Source organism: Syngnathus leptorhynchus, chromosome 8 (genome assembly GCF_054491065.1).
Source record: "Syngnathus leptorhynchus isolate UIUO chromosome 8, UIUO_Slep, whole genome shotgun sequence".
In the NCBI taxonomy this organism is placed as follows: Eukaryota; Metazoa; Chordata; class Actinopteri; order Syngnathiformes; family Syngnathidae; genus Syngnathus; species Syngnathus leptorhynchus.
This window is the reverse complement of record NC_141202.1, coordinates 12413437-12432884: the sequence shown is the minus strand read 5'-3', so window position 1 is coordinate 12432884 and position 19448 is coordinate 12413437. Positions and strand designations below refer to the sequence as shown.

The following is a 19448-nucleotide window of genomic DNA, read 5'->3' as shown; positions in this document are numbered from 1 at the left end:
CGCCCCTGAAACCGTGCCAAGCAACGGCGTTACTTGATGGCTTTCCTTTCACAATCGACGTGGGGTGGTAAAAATAGGCTTTCCGCACCTGGTATTCCCAGGCGGTCTTCCATTCAAGTACTAACCAGGCCCGACCCTGCTTTAGCTTCCGAGATCGGACGAGATCGGGCGTGCTCAGGGTAGTATGGCCGTAAGCCGTCAGGTTCACCAAAGTTTTGCATTTTATAGACACAATCGCCCCTGAAACCGTGCCAAGCAACGGCGGTACTTGATGGCTTTCCTTTCACAATCGACGTGGGGGGGGTGTGTGTGTAAAAAATGGCTTTCAGCACCTGGTATTCCCAGGCGGTCTCCCATTCAAGTACTAACCAGGCCCGGCCCTGCTTTAGCTACCGAGATCGGACGAGATCGGGCGTTCTCAGGGTAGTTTGGCCGTAAGCCGTCAAACTCACCAACGTTTGGCATTTTATAGACACAATCACCCCTGAAACCGTGCCAAGCAACGGCGGTACTTGATGGCTTTCCTTTCACAATCGACGTGGGGGGGGTAAAAATAGGCTTTCAGCACCTGGTATTCCCAGGCGGTCTCACATTCAAGTACTAACCAGGCCCGACCCTGCTTTAGCTTCCGAGATCGGACGTTCTCAGGGTAGTATGGCCGTAAGCCGACAAACCCACCAAAGTTTTGCATTTTATAGACACAATCGCCCCTGAAACCGTGCCAAGCAACGGCGGTACTTGATGGCTTTCCTTTCACAATCGACGTGGGGGGGTAAAAAAAAGGCTTTCAGCACCTGGTATTCCCAGGCGGTCTCCCATTCAAGTACTAACTTGGCCAGACCCTGCTTTAGCTTCCGAGATCGGACGAGATCGGGCGTTCTCAAGGTAGTATGGCCGTAAGCCGTCAAACCCACCAAAGTTTTGCATTTTATAGACACAATCGCCCCTGAAACCGTGCGAAGCAACGGCGGTACTTGATGGCTTTCCTTTCACAATCGACGTGGGGGGTTAAAAAAAAGGCTTTCAGCACCTGGTATTCCCAGGCGGTCTCCCATTCAAGTACTAACCAGGCCCGACCCTGCTTAAGCTTCCGAGATCGGACGAGATCGGGCGTTCTCAGGGTAGTTTGGCCGTAAGCCGTCAAGCTCACAAAAGTTTTGCATTTTATAGACACAATCGCCCCTGAAACCGTGCCAAGCAACGGCGGTACTTGATGGCTTTCCTTTCACAATCGACGTGGGGGGGGGGTAAAAAAAGGCTTTCAGCTCCTGGTATTCCCAGGCGGTCTCCCATTCAAGTACTAACCAGGCCCGACCCTGCTTTAGCTTCCGAGATCGGATGATATCGGGCGTTTTCAGGGCAGTATGGCCGTAAGCCGTCAAACTCACCAAAGTTTTGCATTTTATGGACACAATCGCCCCTGAAACCGTGCCAAGCAATGGCGTTACTTGATGGCTTTCCTTTCACAATCGACGTGGGGTGGTAAAAATAGGCTTTCCGCACCTGGTATTCCCAGGCGGTCTCCCATTCAAGTACTAACCAGGCCCGACCCTGCTTTAGCTTCCGAGATCGGACGAGATCGGGCGTTCTCAGGGTAGTATGGCCGTAAGCCGTCAGGTTCACCAAAGTTTTGCATTTTATAGACACAATCACCCCTGAAACCGTGCCAAGTGAAGGCGGTACTTGATGGCTTTCCTTTCACAATCGACGTGGGGGGGGGTAAAAATAGGCTTTCAGCACCTGGTATTCCCAGGCGGTCTCCCATTCAAGTACTAACCAGGCCCGACCCTGCTTTAGCTTCCGAGATCGGACGAGATCGGGCGTTCTCAGGGTAGTATGGCCGTAAGCCGTCAAACCCACCAAAGTTTTGCATTTTATAGACACAATCGCCCCTGAAACCGTGCCAAGCAACGGCGGTACTTGATGGCTTTCCTTTCACAATCGACGTGGGGGGGTAAAAAAAAGGCTTTCAGCACCTGGTATTCCCAGGCGGTCTCCCATTCAAGTACTAACCAGGCCCGACCCTGCTTAAGCTTCCGAGATCGGACGAGATCGGGCGTTCTCAGGGTAGTATGGCCGTAAGCCGTCAAGCTCACCAAAGTTTTGCATTTTATAGACACAATCGCCCCTGAAACAGTGACAAGCAACGGCGGTACTTGATGGCTTTCCTTTCACAACCGACGTGGGGGGGGGAGTGTGTGTAAAAAATGGCTTTCAGCACCTGGTATTCCCAGGCGGTCTCCCATTCAAGTACTAACCAGGCCCGGCCCTGCTTTAGCTACCGAGATCGGACGAGATCGGGCGTTCTCAGGGTAGTATGGCCGTAAGCCGACAAACCCACCAAAGTTTTGCATTTTATAGACACAATCGCCCCTGAAACCGTGCCAAGCAACGGCGGTACTTGATGGCTTTCCTTTCACAATCGACGTGGGGGGGGGTAAAAATAGGCTTTCAGCACCTGGTATTCCCAGGCGGTCTCCCATTCAAGTACTAACCAGGCCCGACCCTGCTTTAGCTTCCGAGATCGGACGAGATCGGGCGTTCTCAAGGTAGTATGGCCGTAAGCCGTCAAACCCACCAAAGTTTTGCATTTTATAGACACAATCGCCCCTGAAACCGTGCGAAGCAACGGCGGTACTTGATGGCTTTCCTTTCACAATCGACGTGGGGGGTTAAAAAAAAGGCTTTCAGCACCTGGTATTCCCAGGCGGTCTCCCATTCAAGTACTAACCAGGCCCGACCCTGCTTAAGCTTACGAGATCGGGCGTTCTCAGGGTAGTATGGCCGTAAGCCGTCAAGCTCACCAAAGTTTTGCATTTTATAGACACAATCGCCCCTGAAACCGTGCCAAGCAACGGCGGTACTTGATGGCTTTCCTTTCACAATCGACGTGGGGGGGGGTAAAAAAAGGCTTTCAGCTCCTGGTATTCCCAGGCGGTCTCCCATTCAAGTACTAACCAGGCCCGACCCTGCATTCGCTTCCGAGATCGGATGATATCGGGCGTTTTCAGGGCAGTATAGCCGTAAGCCGTCAAACTCACCAAAGTTTTGCATTTTATGGACACAATCGCCCCTGAAACCGTGCCAAGCAATGGCGTTACTTGATGGCTTTCCTTTCACAATCGACGTGGGGTGGTAAAAATAGGCTTTCCGCACCTGGTATTCCCAGGCGGTCTCCCATTCAAGTACTAACCAGGCCCGACCCTGCTTTAGCTTCCGAGATCGGACGAGATCGGGCGTTCTCAGGGTAGTATGGCCGTAAGCCGTCAGGTTCACCAAAGTTTTGCATTTTATAGACACAATCGCCCCTGAAACCGTGCCAAGCAACGGCGGTACTTGATGGCTTTCCTTTCACAATCGACGTGGGGGGGGGGGGGGTGTGTGTAAAAAATGGCTTTCAGCACCTGGTATTCCCAGGCGGTCTCCCATTCAAGTACTAACCAGGCCCGGCCCTGCTTTAGCTACCGAGATCGGACGAGATCGGGCGTTCTCAGGGTAGTTTGGCCGTAAGCCGTCAAACTCACCAACGTTTTGCATTTTATAGACACAATCACCCCTGAAACTGTGCCAAGCAACGGCGGTACTTGATGGCTTTCCTTTCGCAATCGACGTGGGGGGGGTAAAAATAGGCTTTCAGCACCTGGTATTCCCAGGCGGTCTCCCATTCAAGTACTAACCAGGCCCGACCCTGCTTTAGCTTCCGAGATCGGACGAGATCGGGGGTTCTCAGGGTAGTATGGCCGTAAGCCGTCAAACTCACCAAAGTTTTGCATTTTATGGACACAATCGCCCCTGAAACCGTGCCAAGCAATGGCGGTACTTGATGGCTTTCCTTTCACAATCGACGTGGGGTGGTAAAAATAGGCTTTCCGCACCTGGTATTCCCAGGCGGTCTCCCATTCAAGTACTAACCAGGCCCGACCCTGCTTTAGCTTCCGAGATCGGACGAGATCGGGCGTTCTCAGGGTAGTATGGCCGTAAGCCGTCAGGTTCACCAAAGTTTTGCATTTTATAGACACAATCGCCCCTGAAACCGTGCCAAGCAACGGCGGTACTTGATGGCTTTCCTTTCACAATCGACGTGGGGGGGGTAAAAAAAGGCTTTCAGCAACTGGTATTCCCAGGCATTCTCCCATTCAAGTAGTAACCAGGCCCGACACTGCTTTAGCTTCCGAGATCAGACGATATCGGGCTTTCTCAGGGTAGTATGGCCGTAAGCCGTCAAACTCACCAAAGTTTTGCATTTTATAGACACAATCGCCTCTGAAACCGTGCCAAGCAACGGTGGTACTTGATGGCTTTCCTTTCACAATCGACGTGGGGTGGTAAAAATAGGCTTTCAGCACCTGGTATTCCCAGGCGGTCTCCCATCCAAGTACTGACCAGGCCCGACCCTGCTTTAAATTCCGAGATCGGACGAGATCGGGCGTTCTCAGGGTAGTATGGCCGTAAGCCGTCAAACTCACCAAAGTTTTGCATTTTATAGACACAATCGCCCTGAAACCGTGCCAAGCAATGGCGGTACTTGATGGCTTTCCTCTCACAATCGACGTGGGGGGGGGTAAAAATAGGCTTTCAGCACCTGGTAGTCCCAGGCGGTCTCCCATTCAAGGACTAAACAGGCCCGACCCTGCTTCAGCTTCCGAGATCGGGCGTTCTCAGGGTAGTATGGCCGTAAGCCGTCAAACCCACCAAAGTTTTGCATTTTATAGACACAATCGCCCCTGAAACCGTGCCAAGCAACGGCGGTACTTGATGGCTTTCCTTTCACAATCGACGTGGGGGGGTAAAAAAAAGGCTTTCAGCACCTGGTATTCCCAGGCGGTCTCCCATTCAAGTACTAACCAGGCCCGACCCTGCTTAAGCGATCGGACGAGATCGGGCGTTCTCAGGGTAGTATGGCCGTAAGCCGTCAAGCTCACCAAAGTTTTGCATTTTATAGACACAATCGCCCCTGAAACCGTGCCAAGCAACGGCGGTACTTGATGGCTTTCCTTTCACAATCGACGTGGGGGGGGGGGGTAAAAAAAGGCTTTCAGCTCCTGGTATTCCCAGGCGGTCTCCCATTCAAGTACTAACCAGGCCCGACCCTGCTTTAGCTTCCGAGATCGGATGATATCGGGCGTTTTCAGGGCAGTATGGCCGTAAGCCGTCAAACTCACCAAAGTTTTGCATTTTATGGACACAATCGCCCCTGAAACCGTGCCAAGCAACGGCGTTACTTGATGGCTTTCCTTTCACAATCGACGTGGGGTGGTAAAAATAGGCTTTCCGCACCTGGTATTCCCAGGCGGTCTCCCATTCAAGTACTAACCAGGCCCGACCCTGCTTTAGCTTCCGAGATCGGACGAGATCGGGCGTTCTCAGGGTAGTATGGCCGTAAGCTGTCAGGTTTACCAAAGTTTTGCATTTTATAGACACAATCGCCCCTGAAACCGTGCCAAGCAACGGCGGTACTTGATGGCTTTCCTTTCACAATCGACGTGGGGGGGGGTGTGTGTGTAAAAAATGGCTTTCAGCACCTGGTATTCCCAGGCGGTCTCCCATTCAAGTACTAACCAGGCCCGGCCCTGCTTTAGCTACCGAGATCGGACGAGATCGGGCGTTCTCAGGGTAGTATGGCCGTAAGCCGTCAAGCTCACCAAAGTTTTGCATTTTATAGACACAATCACCCCTGAAACCGTGCCAAGCAACGGCGGTACTTGATGGCTTTCCTTTCACAACCGACGTGGGGGGGGGAGTGTGTGTAAAAAATGGCTTTCAGCACCTGGTATTCCCAGGCGGTCTCGCATTCAAGTACTAACCAGGCCCGGCCCTGCTTTAGCTACCGAGATCGGACGAGATCGGGCGTTCTCAGGGTAGTATGGCCGTAAGCCGACAAACCCACCAAAGTTTTGCATTTTATAGACACAATCGCCCCTGAAACCGTGCCAAGCAACGGCGGTACTTGATGGCTTTCCTTTCACAATCGACGTGGGGGGGGGTAAAAATAGGCTTTCAGCACCTGGTATTCCCAGGCGGTCTCCCATTCAAGTACTAACCAGGTCCGACCCTGCTTTAGCTTCCGAGATCGGACGAGATCGGGCGTTCTCAAGGTAGTATGGCCGTAAGCCGTCAAACCCACCAAAGTTTTGCATTTTATAGACACAATCGCCCCTGAAACCGTGCGAAGCAACGGCGGTACTTGATGGCTTTCCTTTCACAATCGACGTGGGGGGTTAAAAAAAAGGCTTTCAGCACCTGGTATTCCCAGGCAGTCTCCCATTCAAGTACTAACCAGGCCCGACCCTGCTTAAGCTTCCGAGATCGGACGAGATCGGGCGTTCTCAGGGTAGTATGGCCGTAAGCCGTCAAGCTCACCAAAGTTTTGCATTTTATAGACACAATCGCCCCTGAAACCGTGCCAAGCAACGGCGGTACTTGATGGCTTTCCTTTCACAATCGACGTGGGGGGGGGGTAAAAAAAGGCTTTCAGCTCCTGGTATTCCCAGGCGGTCTCCCATTCAAGTACTAACCAGGCCCGACCCTGCATTAGCTTCCGAGATCGGATGATATCGGGCGTTTTCAGGGCAGTATGGCCGTAAGCCGTCAAACTCACCAAAGTTTTGCATTTTATGGACACAATCGCCCCTGAAACCGTGCCAAGCAATGGCGTAAATTGATGGCTTTCCTTTCACAATCGACGTGGGGTGGTAAAAATAGGCTTTCCGCACCTGGTATTCCCAGGCGGTCTCCCATTCAAGTACTAACCAGGCCCGACCCTGCTTTAGCTTCCGAGATCGGACGAGATCGGGCGTTCTCAGGGTAGTATGGCCGTAAGCCGTCAGGTTCACCAAAGTTTTGCATTTTATAGACAAAATCGCCCCTGAAACCGTGCCAAGCAATGGCGGTACTTGATGGCTTTCCTTTCACAATCGACGTGGGGGGGGTAAAAATAGGCTTTTAGCACCTGGTAGTCCCAGGCGGTCTCCCATTCAAGGACTAAACAGGCCCGACCCTGCTTCAGCTTCCGAGATCGGGCGTTCTCAGGGTAGTATGGCCGTAAGCCGTCAAACCCACCAAAGTTTTGCATTTTATAGACACAATCGCCCCTGAAACCAGGCCAAGCAACGGCGGTACTTGATGGCTTTCCTTTCACAATCGACGTGGGGGGGTAAAAAAAAGGCTTTCAGCACCTGGTATTCCCAGGCGGTCTCCCATTCAAGTACTAACCAGGCCCGACCCTGCTTAAGCTTCCGAGATCGGACGAGATCGGGCGTTCTCAGGGTAGTATGGCCGTAAGCCGTCAAGCTCACCAAAGTTTTGCATTTTATAGACACAATCGCCCCTGAAACCGTGCCAAGCAACGGCGGTACTTGATGGCTTTCCTTTCACAATCGACGTGGGGGGGGGGGGGGGGGGGGGGGGGTAAAAAAAGGCTTTCGGCACCTGGTATTCCCAGGCGGTCTCCCATTCAAGTACTAACCAGGCCCGGCCCTGCTTTAGCTACCGAGATCGGACGAGATCGGGCGTTCTCAGGGTAGTTTGGCCGTAAGCCGTCAAACTCACCAAAATTTTGCATTTTATAGACACAATCACCCCTCAAAAACCGTGCCAAGCAACGGCGGTACTTGATGGCTTTCCTTTCACAATCGACGTGGGGGGGGTAAAAATAGGCTTTCAGCACCTGGTATTCCCAGGCGGTCTCCCATTCAAGTACTAACCAGGCCCGACACTGCTTCAGCTTCCGAGATCGGACGAGATCGGGCGTTCTCAGGGTAGTATGGCCGTAAGCCGTCAAATGCACCAAAGTTTTGCATTTTATAGACACAATCGCCCCTGAAACCGTGCCAAGCAACGGCGGTACTTGATGGCTTTCCTTTCACAATCGACATGGGGGGGTAAAAAAAAGGCTTTCAGCACCTGGTATTCCCAGGCGGTCTCCCATTCAAGTACTAACCAGGCCCGACCCTGCTTAAGCTTCCGAGATCGGACGAGATCGGGCGTTCTCAGGGTAGTATGGCCGTAAGCCGTCAAGCTCACCAAAGTTTTGCATTTTATAGACACAATCGCCCCTGAAACCGTGCCAAGCAACGGCGGTACTTGATGGCTTTCCTTTCACAATCGACGTGTGGGGGGTAAAAAAAGGCTTTCAGCACCTGGTATTCCCAGGCGGTCTCCCATCCAAGTACTAGCCAGGCTTGACCCTGCTTCAGCTTCCGAGATCGGGCGTTCTCAGGGTAGTATGGCCGTAAGCCGTCAAACTCATCAAAGTTGTGCATTTTATAGACACAATCGCCACAATCGTTTTCCTTTCACAATCGACGTGGGGTGGTAAAAATAGGCTTTCAGCACCTGGTATTCCCAGGCGGTCTCCTATTCAAGTACTAACCAGGCCCGACCCTGCTTTAGCTACCGAGATCGGACGAGATTGGGCGTTTTCAGGGTAGTATGGCCGTAAGCCGTCAAACTCACCAAAGTTTTGCATTTTATAGACACAATCGCCCCTGAAACCGAGCCAAGCAACGGCGGTACTTGATGGCTTTCCTTTCACAATCGACGTGGGGGGGGGGTAAAAAAAGGCTTTCAGCACCTGGTATTCGCAGGCGGTCTCCCATCCAGGTACTAACCAGGCCCGACCCTGCTTTAACTTCCGAGATCGGACTAGATCGAGCGTTCTCAAGGTAGAATGGCCGTAAGCCGTCAAACCCACCAAAGTTTTGCATTTTATAGACACAATCGCCCATGAAACCGTGCCAAGCAACGGCGGTACTTGATGGCTTTCCTTTCACAATCGACGTGGGGGGGTAAAAAAAAAGCTTTCAGCACCTGGTATTCCCAGGCGGTCTCCCATTCAAGTACTAACCAGGCCCGACCCTGCTTAAGCTTCCGAGATCGGACGAGATCGGGCGTTCTCAGGGTAGTATGGCCGTAAGCCGTCAGGCTCACCAAAGTTTTGCATTTTATAGACACAATCGCCCCAGAAACCGTGCCAAGCAACGGCGGTACTTGATGGCTTTCCTTTCACAATCGACGTGGGGGGGTAAAAAAAGGCTTTCAGCACCTGGTATTCCCAGGCGGTCTCCCATTCAAGTACTAACCAGGCCCAACCCTGCTTTAGCTTCCGAGATCGGACGATATCGGGCGTTTTCAGGGCAGTATGGCCGTAAGCCGTCAAACTCACCAAAGTTTTGCATTTTATAGACACAATCGCCCCTGAAACCGTGCCAAGCAACGGCGTTACTTGATGGCTTTCCTTTCACAATCGACGTGGGGTGGTAAAAATAGGCTTTCCGCACCTGGTATTCCCAGGCGGTCTCCCATTCAAGTACTAAGCAGGCCCGACCCTGCTTTAGCTTCCGAGATCGGACGAGATCGGGCGTTCTCAGGGTAGTATGGCCGTAAGCCGTGAAGCTCACCAAAGTTTTGCATTTTATAGACACAATCGCCCCTAAAACCGTGCCAAGCAACGGCGGTACTTGATGGCTTTCCTTTCACAATCGACGTGGGGGGGGTAAAAAAAGGCTTTCAGCACCTGGTATTCCCAGGCGGTCCCCCATCCAAGTACTAGCCAGGCTTGACCCTGCTTCAGCTTCCGAGATCGGGCGTTCTCAGGGTAGTATGGCCGTAAGCCGTCAGGTTCACCAAAGTTTTGCATTTTATAGACACAATCGCCCCTGAAACCGTGCCAAGCAACGGCGGTACTTGATGGCTTTCCTTTCACAATCGACGTGGGGGGGGTTTGTGTGTAAAAAATGGCTTTCAGCACCTGGTATTCCCAGGCGGTCTCCCATTCAAGTACTAACCAGGCCCGGCCCTGCTTTAGCTACCGAGATCGGACGAGATCGGGCGTTCTCAGGGTAGTTTGGCCATAAGCCGTCAAACTCACCAAAGTTTTGCATTTTATAGACACAATCACCCCTGAAACCGTGCCAAGCAACGGCGGTACTTGATGGCTTTCCTTTCACAATCGACGTGGGGGGGGGTAAAAATAGGCTTTCAGCACCTGGTATTCCCAGGCGGTCTCCCATTCAAGTACTAACCAGGCCCGACCCTGCTTTAGCTTCCGAGATCGGGCGTTCTCAGGGTAGTATGGCCGTAAGCCGACAAACCCACCAAAGTTTTGCATTTTATAGACACAATCGCCCCTGAAACCGTGCCAAGCAACGGCGGTACTTGATGGCTTTCCTTTCACAATCGACGTGGGGGGTTAAAAAAAAGGCTTTCAGCACCTGGTATTCCCAGGCGGTCTCCCATTCAGGTACTAACCAGGCCCGACCCTGCTTAAGCTTCCGAGATCGGACGAGATCGGGCGTTCTCAGGGTAGTATGGCCGTAAGCCGTCAAGCTCACCAAAGTTTTGCATTTTATAGACACAATCGCCCCTGAAACCGTGCCAAGCAACGGCGGTACTTGATGGCTTTCCTTTCACAATCGACGTGGGGGGGGTGTGTGTGTAAAAAATGGCTTTCAGCACCTGGTATTCCCAGGCGGTCTCCCATTCAAGTACTAACCAGGCCCGGCCCTGCTTTAACTACCGAGATCGGACGAGATCGGGCGTTCTCAGGGTAGTTTGGCCGTAAGCCGTCAAACTCACCAACGTTTTGCATTTTATAGACACAATCACCCCTGAAACCGTGCCAAGCAACGGCGGTACTTGATGGCTTTCCTTTCACAATCGACGTGGGGGGGGGTAAAAATAGGCTTTCAGCACCTGGTATTCCCAGGCGGTCTCCCATTCAAGTACTAACCAGGCCCGACCCTGCTTTAGCTTCCGAGATCGGACGAGATCGGGCGTTCTCAGGGTAGTATGGCCGTAAGCCGACAAACCCACCAAAGTTTTGCATTATATAGACACAATCGCCCCTGAAACCGTGCCAAGCAACGGCGGTACTTGATGGCTTTCCTTTCACAATCGACGTGGGGGGGTAAAAAAAAGGCTTTCAGCACCTGGTATTCCCAGGCGGTCTCCCATTCAAGTACTAACTTGGCCCGACCCTGCTTTAGCTTCCGAGATCGGACGAGATCGGTCGTTCTCAAGGTAGTATGGCCGTAAGCCGTCAAACCCACCAAAGTTTTGCATTTTATAGACACAATCGCCCCTGAAACCGTGCGAAGCAACGGCGGTACTTGATGGCTTTCCTTTCACAATCGACGTGGGGGGTTAAAAAAAAGGCTTTCAGCACCTGGTATTCCCAGGCGGTCTCCCATTCAAGTACTAACCAGGCCCGACCCTGCTTAAGCTTCCGAGATCGGACGAGATCGGGCGTTCTCAGGGTAGTATGGCCGTAAGCCGTCAAGCTCTCCAAAGTTTTGCATTTTATAGACACAATCGCCCCTGAAACCGTGCCAAGCAACGGCGGTACTTGATGGCTTTCCTTTCACAATCGACGTAGGGGGGGGGTAAAAAAAGGCTTTCAGCTCCTGGTATTCCCAGGCGGTCTCCCATTCAAGTACTAACAAGGCCCGACCCTGCTTTAGCTTCCGAGATCGGATGATATCGGGCGTTTTCAGGGCAGTATGGCCGTAAGCCGTCAAACTCACCAAAGTTTTGCACTTTATGGACACAATCGCCCCTGAAACCGTGCCAAGCAATGGCGTTACTTGATGGCTTTCCTTTCACAATCGACGTGGGGTGGTAAAAATAGGCTTTCCGCACCTGGTATTGCCAGGCGGTCTCCCATTCAAGTACTAACCAGGCCCGACCCTGCTTTAGCTTCCGAGATCGGACGAGATCGGGCGTTCTCAGGGTAGTATGGCCGTAAGCCGTCAGGTTCACCAAAGTTTTGCATTTTATAGACACAATCGCCCCTGAAACCGTGCCAAGCAACGGCGGTACTTGATGGCTTTCCTTTCACAATCAACGTGGGGGGGGTAAAAAAAGGCTTTCAGCACCTGGTATTCCCAGGCGGTCTCCCATTCAAGGACTAAACAGGCCCGATCCTGCTTCAGCTTCCGAGATCGGGCGTTCTCAGGGTAGTATGGCCGTAAGCCGTCAAACTCACCAAAGTTTTGCATTTTATGGACACAATCGCCCCTGAAACCGTGCCAAGCAACGGCGTTACTTGATGGCTTTCCTTTCACAATCGACGTGGGGTGGTAAAAATAGGCTTTCCGCACCTGGTATTCCCAGGCGGTCTTCCATTCAAGTACTAACCAGGCCCGACCCTGCTTTAGCTTCCGAGATCGGACGAGATCGGGCGTGCTCAGGGTAGTATGGCCGTAAGCCGTCAGGTTCACCAAAGTTTTGCATTTTATAGACACAATCGCCCCTGAAACCGTGCCAAGCAACGGCGGTACTTGATGGCTTTCCTTTCACAATCGACGTGGGGGGGGTGTGTGTGTAAAAAATGGCTTTCAGCACCTGGTATTCCCAGGCGGTCTCCCATTCAAGTACTAACCAGGCCCGGCCCTGCTTTAGCTACCGAGATCGGACGAGATCGGGCGTTCTCAGGGTAGTTTGGCCGTAAGCCGTCAAACTCACCAACGTTTGGCATTTTATAGACACAATCACCCCTGAAACCGTGCCAAGCAACGGCGGTACTTGATGGCTTTCCTTTCACAATCGACGTGGGGGGGGTAAAAATAGGCTTTCAGCACCTGGTATTCCCAGGCGGTCTCACATTCAAGTACTAACCAGGCCCGACCCTGCTTTAGCTTCCGAGATCGGACGTTCTCAGGGTAGTATGGCCGTAAGCCGACAAACCCACCAAAGTTTTGCATTTTATAGACACAATCGCCCCTGAAACCGTGCCAAGCAACGGCGGTACTTGATGGCTTTCCTTTCACAATCGACGTGGGGGGGTAAAAAAAAGGCTTTCAGCACCTGGTATTCCCAGGCGGTCTCCCATTCAAGTACTAACTTGGCCAGACCCTGCTTTAGCTTCCGAGATCGGACGAGATCGGGCGTTCTCAAGGTAGTATGGCCGTAAGCCGTCAAACCCACCAAAGTTTTGCATTTTATAGACACAATCGCCCCTGAAACCGTGCGAAGCAACGGCGGTACTTGATGGCTTTCCTTTCACAATCGACGTGGGGGGTTAAAAAAAAGGCTTTCAGCACCTGGTATTCCCAGGCGGTCTCCCATTCAAGTACTAACCAGGCCCGACCCTGCTTAAGCTTCCGAGATCGGACGAGATCGGGCGTTCTCAGGGTAGTTTGGCCGTAAGCCGTCAAGCTCACAAAAGTTTTGCATTTTATAGACACAATCGCCCCTGAAACCGTGCCAAGCAACGGCGGTACTTGATGGCTTTCCTTTCACAATCGACGTGGGGGGGGGGTAAAAAAAGGCTTTCAGCTCCTGGTATTCCCAGGCGGTCTCCCATTCAAGTACTAACCAGGCCCGACCCTGCTTTAGCTTCCGAGATCGGATGATATCGGGCGTTTTCAGGGCAGTATGGCCGTAAGCCGTCAAACTCACCAAAGTTTTGCATTTTATGGACACAATCGCCCCTGAAACCGTGCCAAGCAATGGCGTTACTTGATGGCTTTCCTTTCACAATCGACGTGGGGTGGTAAAAATAGGCTTTCCGCACCTGGTATTCCCAGGCGGTCTCCCATTCAAGTACTAACCAGGCCCGACCCTGCTTTAGCTTCCGAGATCGGACGAGATCGGGCGTTCTCAGGGTAGTATGGCCGTAAGCCGTCAGGTTCACCAAAGTTTTGCATTTTATAGACACAATCGCCCCTGAAACCGTGCCAAGCAACGGCGGTACTTGATGGCTTTCCTTTCACAATCGACGTGGGGGGGGTAAAAAAAGGCTTTCAGCAACTGGTATTCCCAGGCATTCTCCCATTCAAGTAGTAACCAGGCCCGACACTGCTTTAGCTTCCGAGATCAGACGATATCGGGCGTTCTCAGGGTAGTATGGCCGTAAGCCGTCAAACTCTCCAAAGCTTTGCATTTTATAGACACAATCGCCCCTGAAACCGTGCCAAGCAACGGCGGTACTTGATGGCTTTCCTTTCACAATCGACGTGGGGGGGGGTAAAAAAAGGCTTTCAGCACCTGGTATTCCCAGGCGGTCTCCCATCCAAGTACTAACCAGGCCCGACCCTGCTTTAACTTCCGAGATCGGACGAGATCGGGCGTTCTCAAGGTAGTATGGCCGTAAGCCGTCAAACCCTCCAAAGTTTTGCATTTTATAGACACAATCGCCCCTGAAACCGTGCCAAGCAACGGCGGTACTTGATGGCTTTCCTTTCACAATCGACGTGGGGGGGGGGTAAAAAAAGGCTTTCAGCTCCTGGTATTCCCAGGCGGTCTCCCATTCAAGTACTAACAAGGCCCGACCCTGCTTTAGCTTCCGAGATCGGATGATATCGGGCGTTTTCAGGGCAGTATGGCCGTAAGCCGTCAAACTCACCAAAGTTTTGCACTTTATGGACACAATCGCCCCTGAAACCGTGCCAAGCAATGGCGTTACTTGATGGCTTTCCTTTCACAATCGACGTGGGGTGGTAAAAATAGGCTTTCCGCACCTGGTATTGCCAGGCGGTCTCCCATTCAAGTACTAACCAGGCCCGACCCTGCTTTAGCTTCCGAGATCGGACGAGATCGGGCGTTCTCAGGGTAGTATGGCCGTAAGCCGTCAGGTTCACCAAAGTTTTGCATTTTATAGACACAATCGCCCCTGAAACCGTGCCAAGCAACGGCGGTACTTGATGGCTTTCCTTTCACAATCAACGTGGGGGGGGTAAAAAAAGGCTTTCAGCACCTGGTATTCCCAGGCGGTCTCCCATTCAAGGACTAAACAGGCCCGATCCTGCTTCAGCTTCCGAGATCGGGCGTTCTCAGGGTAGTATGGCCGTAAGCCGTCAAACTCACCAAAGTTTTGCATTTTATGGACACAATCGCCCCTGAAACCGTGCCAAGCAACGGCGTTACTTGATGGCTTTCCTTTCACAATCGACGTGGGGTGGTAAAAATAGGCTTTCCGCACCTGGTATTCCCAGGCGGTCTTCCATTCAAGTACTAACCAGGCCCGACCCTGCTTTAGCTTCCGAGATCGGACGAGATCGGGCGTGCTCAGGGTAGTATGGCCGTAAGCCGTCAGGTTCACCAAAGTTTTGCATTTTATAGACACAATCGCCCCTGAAACCGTGCCAAGCAACGGCGGTACTTGATGGCTTTCCTTTCACAATCGACGTGGGGGGGGTGTGTGTGTAAAAAATGGCTTTCAGCACCTGGTATTCCCAGGCGGTCTCCCATTCAAGTACTAACCAGGCCCGGCCCTGCTTTAGCTACCGAGATCGGACGAGATCGGGCGTTCTCAGGGTAGTTTGGCCGTAAGCCGTCAAACTCACCAACGTTTGGCATTTTATAGACACAATCACCCCTGAAACCGTGCCAAGCAACGGCGGTACTTGATGGCTTTCCTTTCACAATCGACGTGGGGGGGGTAAAAATAGGCTTTCAGCACCTGGTATTCCCAGGCGGTCTCACATTCAAGTACTAACCAGGCCCGACCCTGCTTTAGCTTCCGAGATCGGACGTTCTCAGGGTAGTATGGCCGTAAGCCGACAAACCCACCAAAGTTTTGCATTTTATAGACACAATCGCCCCTGAAACCGTGCCAAGCAACGGCGGTACTTGATGGCTTTCCTTTCACAATCGACGTGGGGGGGTAAAAAAAAGGCTTTCAGCACCTGGTATTCCCAGGCGGTCTCCCATTCAAGTACTAACTTGGCCAGACCCTGCTTTAGCTTCCGAGATCGGACGAGATCGGGCGTTCTCAAGGTAGTATGGCCGTAAGCCGTCAAACCCACCAAAGTTTTGCATTTTATAGACACAATCGCCCCTGAAACCGTGCGAAGCAACGGCGGTACTTGATGGCTTTCCTTTCACAATCGACGTGGGGGGTTAAAAAAAAGGCTTTCAGCACCTGGTATTCCCAGGCGGTCTCCCATTCAAGTACTAACCAGGCCCGACCCTGCTTAAGCTTCCGAGATCGGACGAGATCGGGCGTTCTCAGGGTAGTTTGGCCGTAAGCCGTCAAGCTCACAAAAGTTTTGCATTTTATAGACACAATCGCCCCTGAAACCGTGCCAAGCAACGGCGGTACTTGATGGCTTTCCTTTCACAATCGACGTGGGGGGGGGGTAAAAAAAGGCTTTCAGCTCCTGGTATTCCCAGGCGGTCTCCCATTCAAGTACTAACCAGGCCCGACCCTGCTTTAGCTTCCGAGATCGGATGATATCGGGCGTTTTCAGGGCAGTATGGCCGTAAGCCGTCAAACTCACCAAAGTTTTGCATTTTATGGACACAATCGCCCCTGAAACCGTGCCAAGCAATGGCGTTACTTGATGGCTTTCCTTTCACAATCGACGTGGGGTGGTAAAAATAGGCTTTCCGCACCTGGTATTCCCAGGCGGTCTCCCATTCAAGTACTAACCAGGCCCGACCCTGCTTTAGCTTCCGAGATCGGACGAGATCGGGCGTTCTCAGGGTAGTATGGCCGTAAGCCGTCAGGTTCACCAAAGTTTTGCATTTTATAGACACAATCGCCCCTGAAACCGTGCCAAGCAACGGCGGTACTTGATGGCTTTCCTTTCACAATCGACGTGGGGGGGGTAAAAAAAGGCTTTCAGCAACTGGTATTCCCAGGCATTCTCCCATTCAAGTAGTAACCAGGCCCGACACTGCTTTAGCTTCCGAGATCAGACGATATCGGGCGTTCTCAGGGTAGTATGGCCGTAAGCCGTCAAACTCTCCAAAGCTTTGCATTTTATAGACACAATCGCCCCTGAAACCGTGCCAAGCAACGGCGGTACTTGATGGCTTTCCTTTCACAATCGACGTGGGGGGGGGTAAAAAAAGGCTTTCAGCACCTGGTATTCCCAGGCGGTCTCTCATCCAAGTACTAACCAGGCCCGACCCTGCTTTAACTTCCGAGATCGGACGAGATCGGGCGTTCTCAAGGTAGTATGGCCGTAAGCCGTCAAACCCTCCAAAGTTTTGCATTTTATAGACACAATCGCCCCTGAAACCGTGCCAAGCAACGGCGGTACTTGATGGCTTTCCTTTCACAATCGACGTGGGGGGGGGGGTAAAAAAAGGCTTTCAGCTCCTGGTATTCCCAGGCGGTCTCCCATTCAAGTACTAACCAGGCCCGACCCTGCTTTAGCTTCCGAGATCGGATGATATCGGGCGTTTTCAGGGCAGTATGGCCGTAAGCCGTCAAACTCACCAAAGTTTTGCATTTTATGGACACAATCGCCTCTGAAACCGTGCCAAGCAACGGCGTTACTTGATGGCTTTCCTTTCACAATCGACGTGGGGTGGTAAAAATAGGCTTTCCGCACCTGGTATTCCCAGGCGGTCTCCCATTCAAGTACTAACCAGGCCCGACCCTGCTTTAGCTTCCGAGATCGGACGAGATCGGGCGTTCTCAGGGTAGTATGGCCGTAAGCCGTGAGATTCACCAAAGTTTTGCATTTTATAGACACAATCGCCCCTGAAACCGTGCCAAGCAATGGCGGTACTTGATGGCTTTCCTTTCACAATCGACGTGGGGGGGGTAAAAATAGGCTTTTAGCACCTGGTAGTCCCAGGCGGTCTCCCATTCAAGGACTAAACAGGCCCGACCCTGCTTCAGCTTCCGAGATCGGGCGTTCTCAGGGTAGTATGGCCGTAAGCCGTCAAACCCACCAAAGTTTTGCATTTTATAGACACAATCGCCCCTGAAACCGTGCCAAGCAACGGCGGTACTTGATGGCTTTCCTTTCACAATCGACGTGGGGGGGTAAAAAAAAGGCTTTCAGCACCTGGTATTCCCAGGCGGTCTCCCATTCAAGTACTAACCAGGCCCGACCCTGCTTAAGCTTCCGAGATCGGACGAGATCGGGCGTTCTCAGGGTAGTATGGCCGTAAGCCGTCAAGCTCACCAAAGTTTTGCATTTTATAGACACAATCGCCCCTGAAACCGTGCCAAGCAACGGCGGTACTTGATGGCTTTCCTTTCACAATCGACGTGGGGGGGGGGGGGGGGTGTAAAAAATGGCTTTCAGCACCTGGTATTCCCAGGCGGTCTCCCATTCAAGTACTAACCAGGCCCGGCCCTGCTTTAGCTACCGAGATCGGACGAGATCGGGCGTTCTCAGGGTAGTTTGGCCGTAAGCCGTCAAACTCACCAAAGTTTTGCATTTTATAGACACAATCACCCCTGAAACCGTGCCAAGCAACGGCGGTACTTGATGGCTTTCCTTTCACAATCGACGTGGGGGGGTAAAAAAAAGGCTTTCAGCACCTGGTATTCCCAGGCGGTCTCCCATTCAAGTACTAACCAGGTCCGACCCTGCTTTAGCTTCCGAGATCGGACGAGATCGGGCGTTCTCAGGGTAGTATGGCCGTAAGCCGTCAAACAAACCAAAGTTTTGCATTTTATAGACACAATCGCCCCTGAAACCGTGCCAAGCAACGGCGGTACTTGATGGCTTTCCTTTCACAATCGACGTGGGGGGGTAAAAAAAAGGCTTTCAGCACCTGGTATTCCCAGGCGGTCTCCCATTCAAGTACTAACCAGGCCCGACCCTGCTTAAGCTTCCAAGATCGGACGAGATCGGGCGTTCTCAGGGTAGTATGGCCGTAAGCCGTCAAGCTCACCAAAGTTTTGCATTTTATAGACACAATCGCCCCTGAAACCGTGACAAGCAACGGCGGTACTTGATGGCTTTCCTTTCACAATCGACGTGGGGGGGGCTAAAAAAGGCTTTCAGCACCTGGTATTCCCAGGCGGTCTCCCATCCAAGTACTAGCCAGGTTTGACCCTGCTTCAGCTTCCGAGATCGGGCGTTCTCAGGGTAGTATGGCCGTGAGCCGTCAAACTCATCAAAGTTGTGCATTTTATAGACACAATCGCCACAATCGCTTTCCTTTCACAATCGACGTGGGGTGGTAAAAATAGGCTTTCAGCACCTGGTATTCCCAGGCGGCCTCCCATTCAAGTACTAACCAGGCCCGACCCTGCTTTAGCTACCGAGATCGGACGAGATTGGGCATTTTCAGGGTAGTATGGCCGTAAGCCGTCAAACTCACCAAAGCTTTGCATTTTATAGACACAATCGCCCCTGAAACCGTGCCAAGCAACGGCGGTACTTGATGGCTTTCCTTTCACAATCGACGTGGGGGGGGTAAAAAAAGGCTTTCAGCACCTGGTATTCCCAGGCGGTCCCCCATCCAAGTACTAGCCAGGATTGACCCTGCTTCAGCTTCCGAGATCGGGCGTTCTCAGGGTAGTATGGCCGTAAGCCGCCAAAATCATCAAAGTTGTGCATTTTATAGACACAATCGTCACAATCGCTTTCCTTTCACAATCGACGTGGGGTGGTAAAAATAGGCTTTTAGCAACTGGTATTCCCAGGCATTCTCCCATTCAAGTAGTAACCAGGCCCGACCCTGCTTTAGCTTCCGAGATCGGACGAGATCGGGCGTTCTCAGGGTAGTATGGCCGTAAGCCGTCAGGTACACCA

The 19448-nt window shown here is 52.2% G+C and overlaps 10 non-coding genes and 59 pseudogenes across 10 annotated transcripts; all 69 read right to left on the bottom strand.

The window, feature by feature from the left end:
- Positions 1 to 76: 76 nt before the first annotated feature.
- On the bottom strand, positions 77 to 196 carry LOC147052991 (5S ribosomal RNA; annotated as a pseudogene).
- Positions 197 to 320: 124 nt separating this feature from the next.
- Positions 321 to 440, bottom strand: LOC147052990 (5S ribosomal RNA; annotated as a pseudogene).
- Positions 441 to 782: 342 nt separating this feature from the next.
- Positions 783 to 902, bottom strand: LOC147052989 (5S ribosomal RNA; annotated as a pseudogene).
- Positions 903 to 1018: 116 nt separating this feature from the next.
- Positions 1019 to 1138, bottom strand: LOC147052988 (5S ribosomal RNA; annotated as a pseudogene).
- Positions 1139 to 1256: 118 nt separating this feature from the next.
- LOC147052987 (5S ribosomal RNA) lies at positions 1257 to 1376 on the bottom strand (annotated as a pseudogene).
- Positions 1377 to 1491: 115 nt separating this feature from the next.
- LOC147052986 (5S ribosomal RNA) lies at positions 1492 to 1611 on the bottom strand (annotated as a pseudogene).
- Positions 1612 to 1728: 117 nt separating this feature from the next.
- LOC147052985 (5S ribosomal RNA) lies at positions 1729 to 1848 on the bottom strand. The gene has a single exon (XR_015067119.1). It is a non-coding gene; the product is annotated as a 5S ribosomal RNA (ribosomal RNA).
- A 116-nt stretch (positions 1849 to 1964) lies between these two features.
- LOC147052984 (5S ribosomal RNA) lies at positions 1965 to 2084 on the bottom strand. Its single transcript, XR_015067034.1, has one exon. It is a non-coding gene; the product is annotated as a 5S ribosomal RNA (ribosomal RNA).
- Positions 2085 to 2209: 125 nt separating this feature from the next.
- LOC147052983 (5S ribosomal RNA) lies at positions 2210 to 2329 on the bottom strand (annotated as a pseudogene).
- Positions 2330 to 2446: 117 nt separating this feature from the next.
- Positions 2447 to 2566, bottom strand: LOC147052982 (5S ribosomal RNA; annotated as a pseudogene).
- A 116-nt stretch (positions 2567 to 2682) lies between these two features.
- LOC147052981 (5S ribosomal RNA) lies at positions 2683 to 2792 on the bottom strand (annotated as a pseudogene).
- A 117-nt stretch (positions 2793 to 2909) lies between these two features.
- LOC147052980 (5S ribosomal RNA) lies at positions 2910 to 3029 on the bottom strand (annotated as a pseudogene).
- Positions 3030 to 3144: 115 nt separating this feature from the next.
- LOC147052979 (5S ribosomal RNA) lies at positions 3145 to 3264 on the bottom strand (annotated as a pseudogene).
- A 128-nt stretch (positions 3265 to 3392) lies between these two features.
- On the bottom strand, positions 3393 to 3512 carry LOC147052978 (5S ribosomal RNA; annotated as a pseudogene).
- A 116-nt stretch (positions 3513 to 3628) lies between these two features.
- LOC147052977 (5S ribosomal RNA) lies at positions 3629 to 3748 on the bottom strand (annotated as a pseudogene).
- A 115-nt stretch (positions 3749 to 3863) lies between these two features.
- Positions 3864 to 3983, bottom strand: LOC147052976 (5S ribosomal RNA; annotated as a pseudogene).
- Positions 3984 to 4334: 351 nt separating this feature from the next.
- Positions 4335 to 4454, bottom strand: LOC147052975 (5S ribosomal RNA; annotated as a pseudogene).
- Positions 4455 to 4796: 342 nt separating this feature from the next.
- LOC147052974 (5S ribosomal RNA) lies at positions 4797 to 4910 on the bottom strand (annotated as a pseudogene).
- Positions 4911 to 5030: 120 nt separating this feature from the next.
- Positions 5031 to 5150, bottom strand: LOC147052973 (5S ribosomal RNA; annotated as a pseudogene).
- Positions 5151 to 5265: 115 nt separating this feature from the next.
- Positions 5266 to 5385, bottom strand: LOC147052972 (5S ribosomal RNA; annotated as a pseudogene).
- A 125-nt stretch (positions 5386 to 5510) lies between these two features.
- LOC147052971 (5S ribosomal RNA) lies at positions 5511 to 5630 on the bottom strand (annotated as a pseudogene).
- Positions 5631 to 5755: 125 nt separating this feature from the next.
- Positions 5756 to 5875, bottom strand: LOC147052970 (5S ribosomal RNA; annotated as a pseudogene).
- A 117-nt stretch (positions 5876 to 5992) lies between these two features.
- On the bottom strand, positions 5993 to 6112 carry LOC147052969 (5S ribosomal RNA; annotated as a pseudogene).
- A 116-nt stretch (positions 6113 to 6228) lies between these two features.
- LOC147052968 (5S ribosomal RNA) lies at positions 6229 to 6348 on the bottom strand (annotated as a pseudogene).
- Positions 6349 to 6466: 118 nt separating this feature from the next.
- Positions 6467 to 6586, bottom strand: LOC147052967 (5S ribosomal RNA; annotated as a pseudogene).
- Positions 6587 to 6701: 115 nt separating this feature from the next.
- On the bottom strand, positions 6702 to 6821 carry LOC147052966 (5S ribosomal RNA; annotated as a pseudogene).
- Positions 6822 to 7163: 342 nt separating this feature from the next.
- LOC147052965 (5S ribosomal RNA) lies at positions 7164 to 7283 on the bottom strand. Its single transcript, XR_015067033.1, has one exon. It is a non-coding gene; the product is annotated as a 5S ribosomal RNA (ribosomal RNA).
- Positions 7284 to 7416: 133 nt separating this feature from the next.
- LOC147052964 (5S ribosomal RNA) lies at positions 7417 to 7536 on the bottom strand (annotated as a pseudogene).
- Positions 7537 to 7654: 118 nt separating this feature from the next.
- LOC147052963 (5S ribosomal RNA) lies at positions 7655 to 7774 on the bottom strand (annotated as a pseudogene).
- A 116-nt stretch (positions 7775 to 7890) lies between these two features.
- Positions 7891 to 8010, bottom strand: LOC147052962 (5S ribosomal RNA). Its single transcript, XR_015067031.1, has one exon. It is a non-coding gene; the product is annotated as a 5S ribosomal RNA (ribosomal RNA).
- A 116-nt stretch (positions 8011 to 8126) lies between these two features.
- Positions 8127 to 8236, bottom strand: LOC147052961 (5S ribosomal RNA; annotated as a pseudogene).
- An 86-nt stretch (positions 8237 to 8322) lies between these two features.
- On the bottom strand, positions 8323 to 8442 carry LOC147052960 (5S ribosomal RNA; annotated as a pseudogene).
- Positions 8443 to 8560: 118 nt separating this feature from the next.
- LOC147052959 (5S ribosomal RNA) lies at positions 8561 to 8680 on the bottom strand (annotated as a pseudogene).
- A 116-nt stretch (positions 8681 to 8796) lies between these two features.
- LOC147052958 (5S ribosomal RNA) lies at positions 8797 to 8916 on the bottom strand. The gene has a single exon (XR_015067099.1). It is a non-coding gene; the product is annotated as a 5S ribosomal RNA (ribosomal RNA).
- A 115-nt stretch (positions 8917 to 9031) lies between these two features.
- On the bottom strand, positions 9032 to 9151 carry LOC147052957 (5S ribosomal RNA; annotated as a pseudogene).
- Positions 9152 to 9266: 115 nt separating this feature from the next.
- On the bottom strand, positions 9267 to 9386 carry LOC147052956 (5S ribosomal RNA; annotated as a pseudogene).
- Positions 9387 to 9502: 116 nt separating this feature from the next.
- On the bottom strand, positions 9503 to 9612 carry LOC147052955 (5S ribosomal RNA; annotated as a pseudogene).
- Positions 9613 to 9736: 124 nt separating this feature from the next.
- On the bottom strand, positions 9737 to 9856 carry LOC147052954 (5S ribosomal RNA; annotated as a pseudogene).
- Positions 9857 to 9973: 117 nt separating this feature from the next.
- On the bottom strand, positions 9974 to 10083 carry LOC147052953 (5S ribosomal RNA; annotated as a pseudogene).
- A 116-nt stretch (positions 10084 to 10199) lies between these two features.
- On the bottom strand, positions 10200 to 10319 carry LOC147052952 (5S ribosomal RNA). Its single transcript, XR_015067180.1, has one exon. It is a non-coding gene; the product is annotated as a 5S ribosomal RNA (ribosomal RNA).
- Positions 10320 to 10443: 124 nt separating this feature from the next.
- On the bottom strand, positions 10444 to 10563 carry LOC147052951 (5S ribosomal RNA; annotated as a pseudogene).
- Positions 10564 to 10680: 117 nt separating this feature from the next.
- Positions 10681 to 10800, bottom strand: LOC147052950 (5S ribosomal RNA). The gene has a single exon (XR_015067118.1). It is a non-coding gene; the product is annotated as a 5S ribosomal RNA (ribosomal RNA).
- Positions 10801 to 10916: 116 nt separating this feature from the next.
- On the bottom strand, positions 10917 to 11036 carry LOC147052949 (5S ribosomal RNA; annotated as a pseudogene).
- Positions 11037 to 11152: 116 nt separating this feature from the next.
- On the bottom strand, positions 11153 to 11272 carry LOC147052948 (5S ribosomal RNA). Its single transcript, XR_015067030.1, has one exon. It is a non-coding gene; the product is annotated as a 5S ribosomal RNA (ribosomal RNA).
- Positions 11273 to 11390: 118 nt separating this feature from the next.
- On the bottom strand, positions 11391 to 11510 carry LOC147052947 (5S ribosomal RNA; annotated as a pseudogene).
- Positions 11511 to 11625: 115 nt separating this feature from the next.
- Positions 11626 to 11745, bottom strand: LOC147052946 (5S ribosomal RNA; annotated as a pseudogene).
- A 341-nt stretch (positions 11746 to 12086) lies between these two features.
- LOC147052945 (5S ribosomal RNA) lies at positions 12087 to 12206 on the bottom strand (annotated as a pseudogene).
- A 124-nt stretch (positions 12207 to 12330) lies between these two features.
- LOC147052944 (5S ribosomal RNA) lies at positions 12331 to 12450 on the bottom strand (annotated as a pseudogene).
- A 342-nt stretch (positions 12451 to 12792) lies between these two features.
- Positions 12793 to 12912, bottom strand: LOC147052943 (5S ribosomal RNA; annotated as a pseudogene).
- A 116-nt stretch (positions 12913 to 13028) lies between these two features.
- LOC147052942 (5S ribosomal RNA) lies at positions 13029 to 13148 on the bottom strand (annotated as a pseudogene).
- A 118-nt stretch (positions 13149 to 13266) lies between these two features.
- Positions 13267 to 13386, bottom strand: LOC147052941 (5S ribosomal RNA; annotated as a pseudogene).
- A 115-nt stretch (positions 13387 to 13501) lies between these two features.
- Positions 13502 to 13621, bottom strand: LOC147052940 (5S ribosomal RNA; annotated as a pseudogene).
- Positions 13622 to 13974: 353 nt separating this feature from the next.
- LOC147052939 (5S ribosomal RNA) lies at positions 13975 to 14094 on the bottom strand. Its single transcript, XR_015067185.1, has one exon. It is a non-coding gene; the product is annotated as a 5S ribosomal RNA (ribosomal RNA).
- A 118-nt stretch (positions 14095 to 14212) lies between these two features.
- Positions 14213 to 14332, bottom strand: LOC147052938 (5S ribosomal RNA; annotated as a pseudogene).
- A 115-nt stretch (positions 14333 to 14447) lies between these two features.
- LOC147052937 (5S ribosomal RNA) lies at positions 14448 to 14567 on the bottom strand (annotated as a pseudogene).
- Positions 14568 to 14908: 341 nt separating this feature from the next.
- On the bottom strand, positions 14909 to 15028 carry LOC147052936 (5S ribosomal RNA; annotated as a pseudogene).
- Positions 15029 to 15152: 124 nt separating this feature from the next.
- On the bottom strand, positions 15153 to 15272 carry LOC147052935 (5S ribosomal RNA; annotated as a pseudogene).
- Positions 15273 to 15614: 342 nt separating this feature from the next.
- On the bottom strand, positions 15615 to 15734 carry LOC147052934 (5S ribosomal RNA; annotated as a pseudogene).
- Positions 15735 to 15850: 116 nt separating this feature from the next.
- On the bottom strand, positions 15851 to 15970 carry LOC147052933 (5S ribosomal RNA; annotated as a pseudogene).
- Positions 15971 to 16088: 118 nt separating this feature from the next.
- LOC147052932 (5S ribosomal RNA) lies at positions 16089 to 16208 on the bottom strand (annotated as a pseudogene).
- Positions 16209 to 16323: 115 nt separating this feature from the next.
- LOC147052931 (5S ribosomal RNA) lies at positions 16324 to 16443 on the bottom strand (annotated as a pseudogene).
- Positions 16444 to 16796: 353 nt separating this feature from the next.
- LOC147052930 (5S ribosomal RNA) lies at positions 16797 to 16916 on the bottom strand (annotated as a pseudogene).
- Positions 16917 to 17035: 119 nt separating this feature from the next.
- LOC147052929 (5S ribosomal RNA) lies at positions 17036 to 17155 on the bottom strand (annotated as a pseudogene).
- A 115-nt stretch (positions 17156 to 17270) lies between these two features.
- LOC147052928 (5S ribosomal RNA) lies at positions 17271 to 17390 on the bottom strand (annotated as a pseudogene).
- A 342-nt stretch (positions 17391 to 17732) lies between these two features.
- LOC147052927 (5S ribosomal RNA) lies at positions 17733 to 17852 on the bottom strand. Its single transcript, XR_015067029.1, has one exon. It is a non-coding gene; the product is annotated as a 5S ribosomal RNA (ribosomal RNA).
- A 126-nt stretch (positions 17853 to 17978) lies between these two features.
- LOC147052926 (5S ribosomal RNA) lies at positions 17979 to 18098 on the bottom strand (annotated as a pseudogene).
- A 116-nt stretch (positions 18099 to 18214) lies between these two features.
- Positions 18215 to 18334, bottom strand: LOC147052925 (5S ribosomal RNA; annotated as a pseudogene).
- Positions 18335 to 18450: 116 nt separating this feature from the next.
- Positions 18451 to 18570, bottom strand: LOC147052924 (5S ribosomal RNA; annotated as a pseudogene).
- A 312-nt stretch (positions 18571 to 18882) lies between these two features.
- On the bottom strand, positions 18883 to 19002 carry LOC147052923 (5S ribosomal RNA; annotated as a pseudogene).
- Positions 19003 to 19448: the final 446 nt, after the last annotated feature.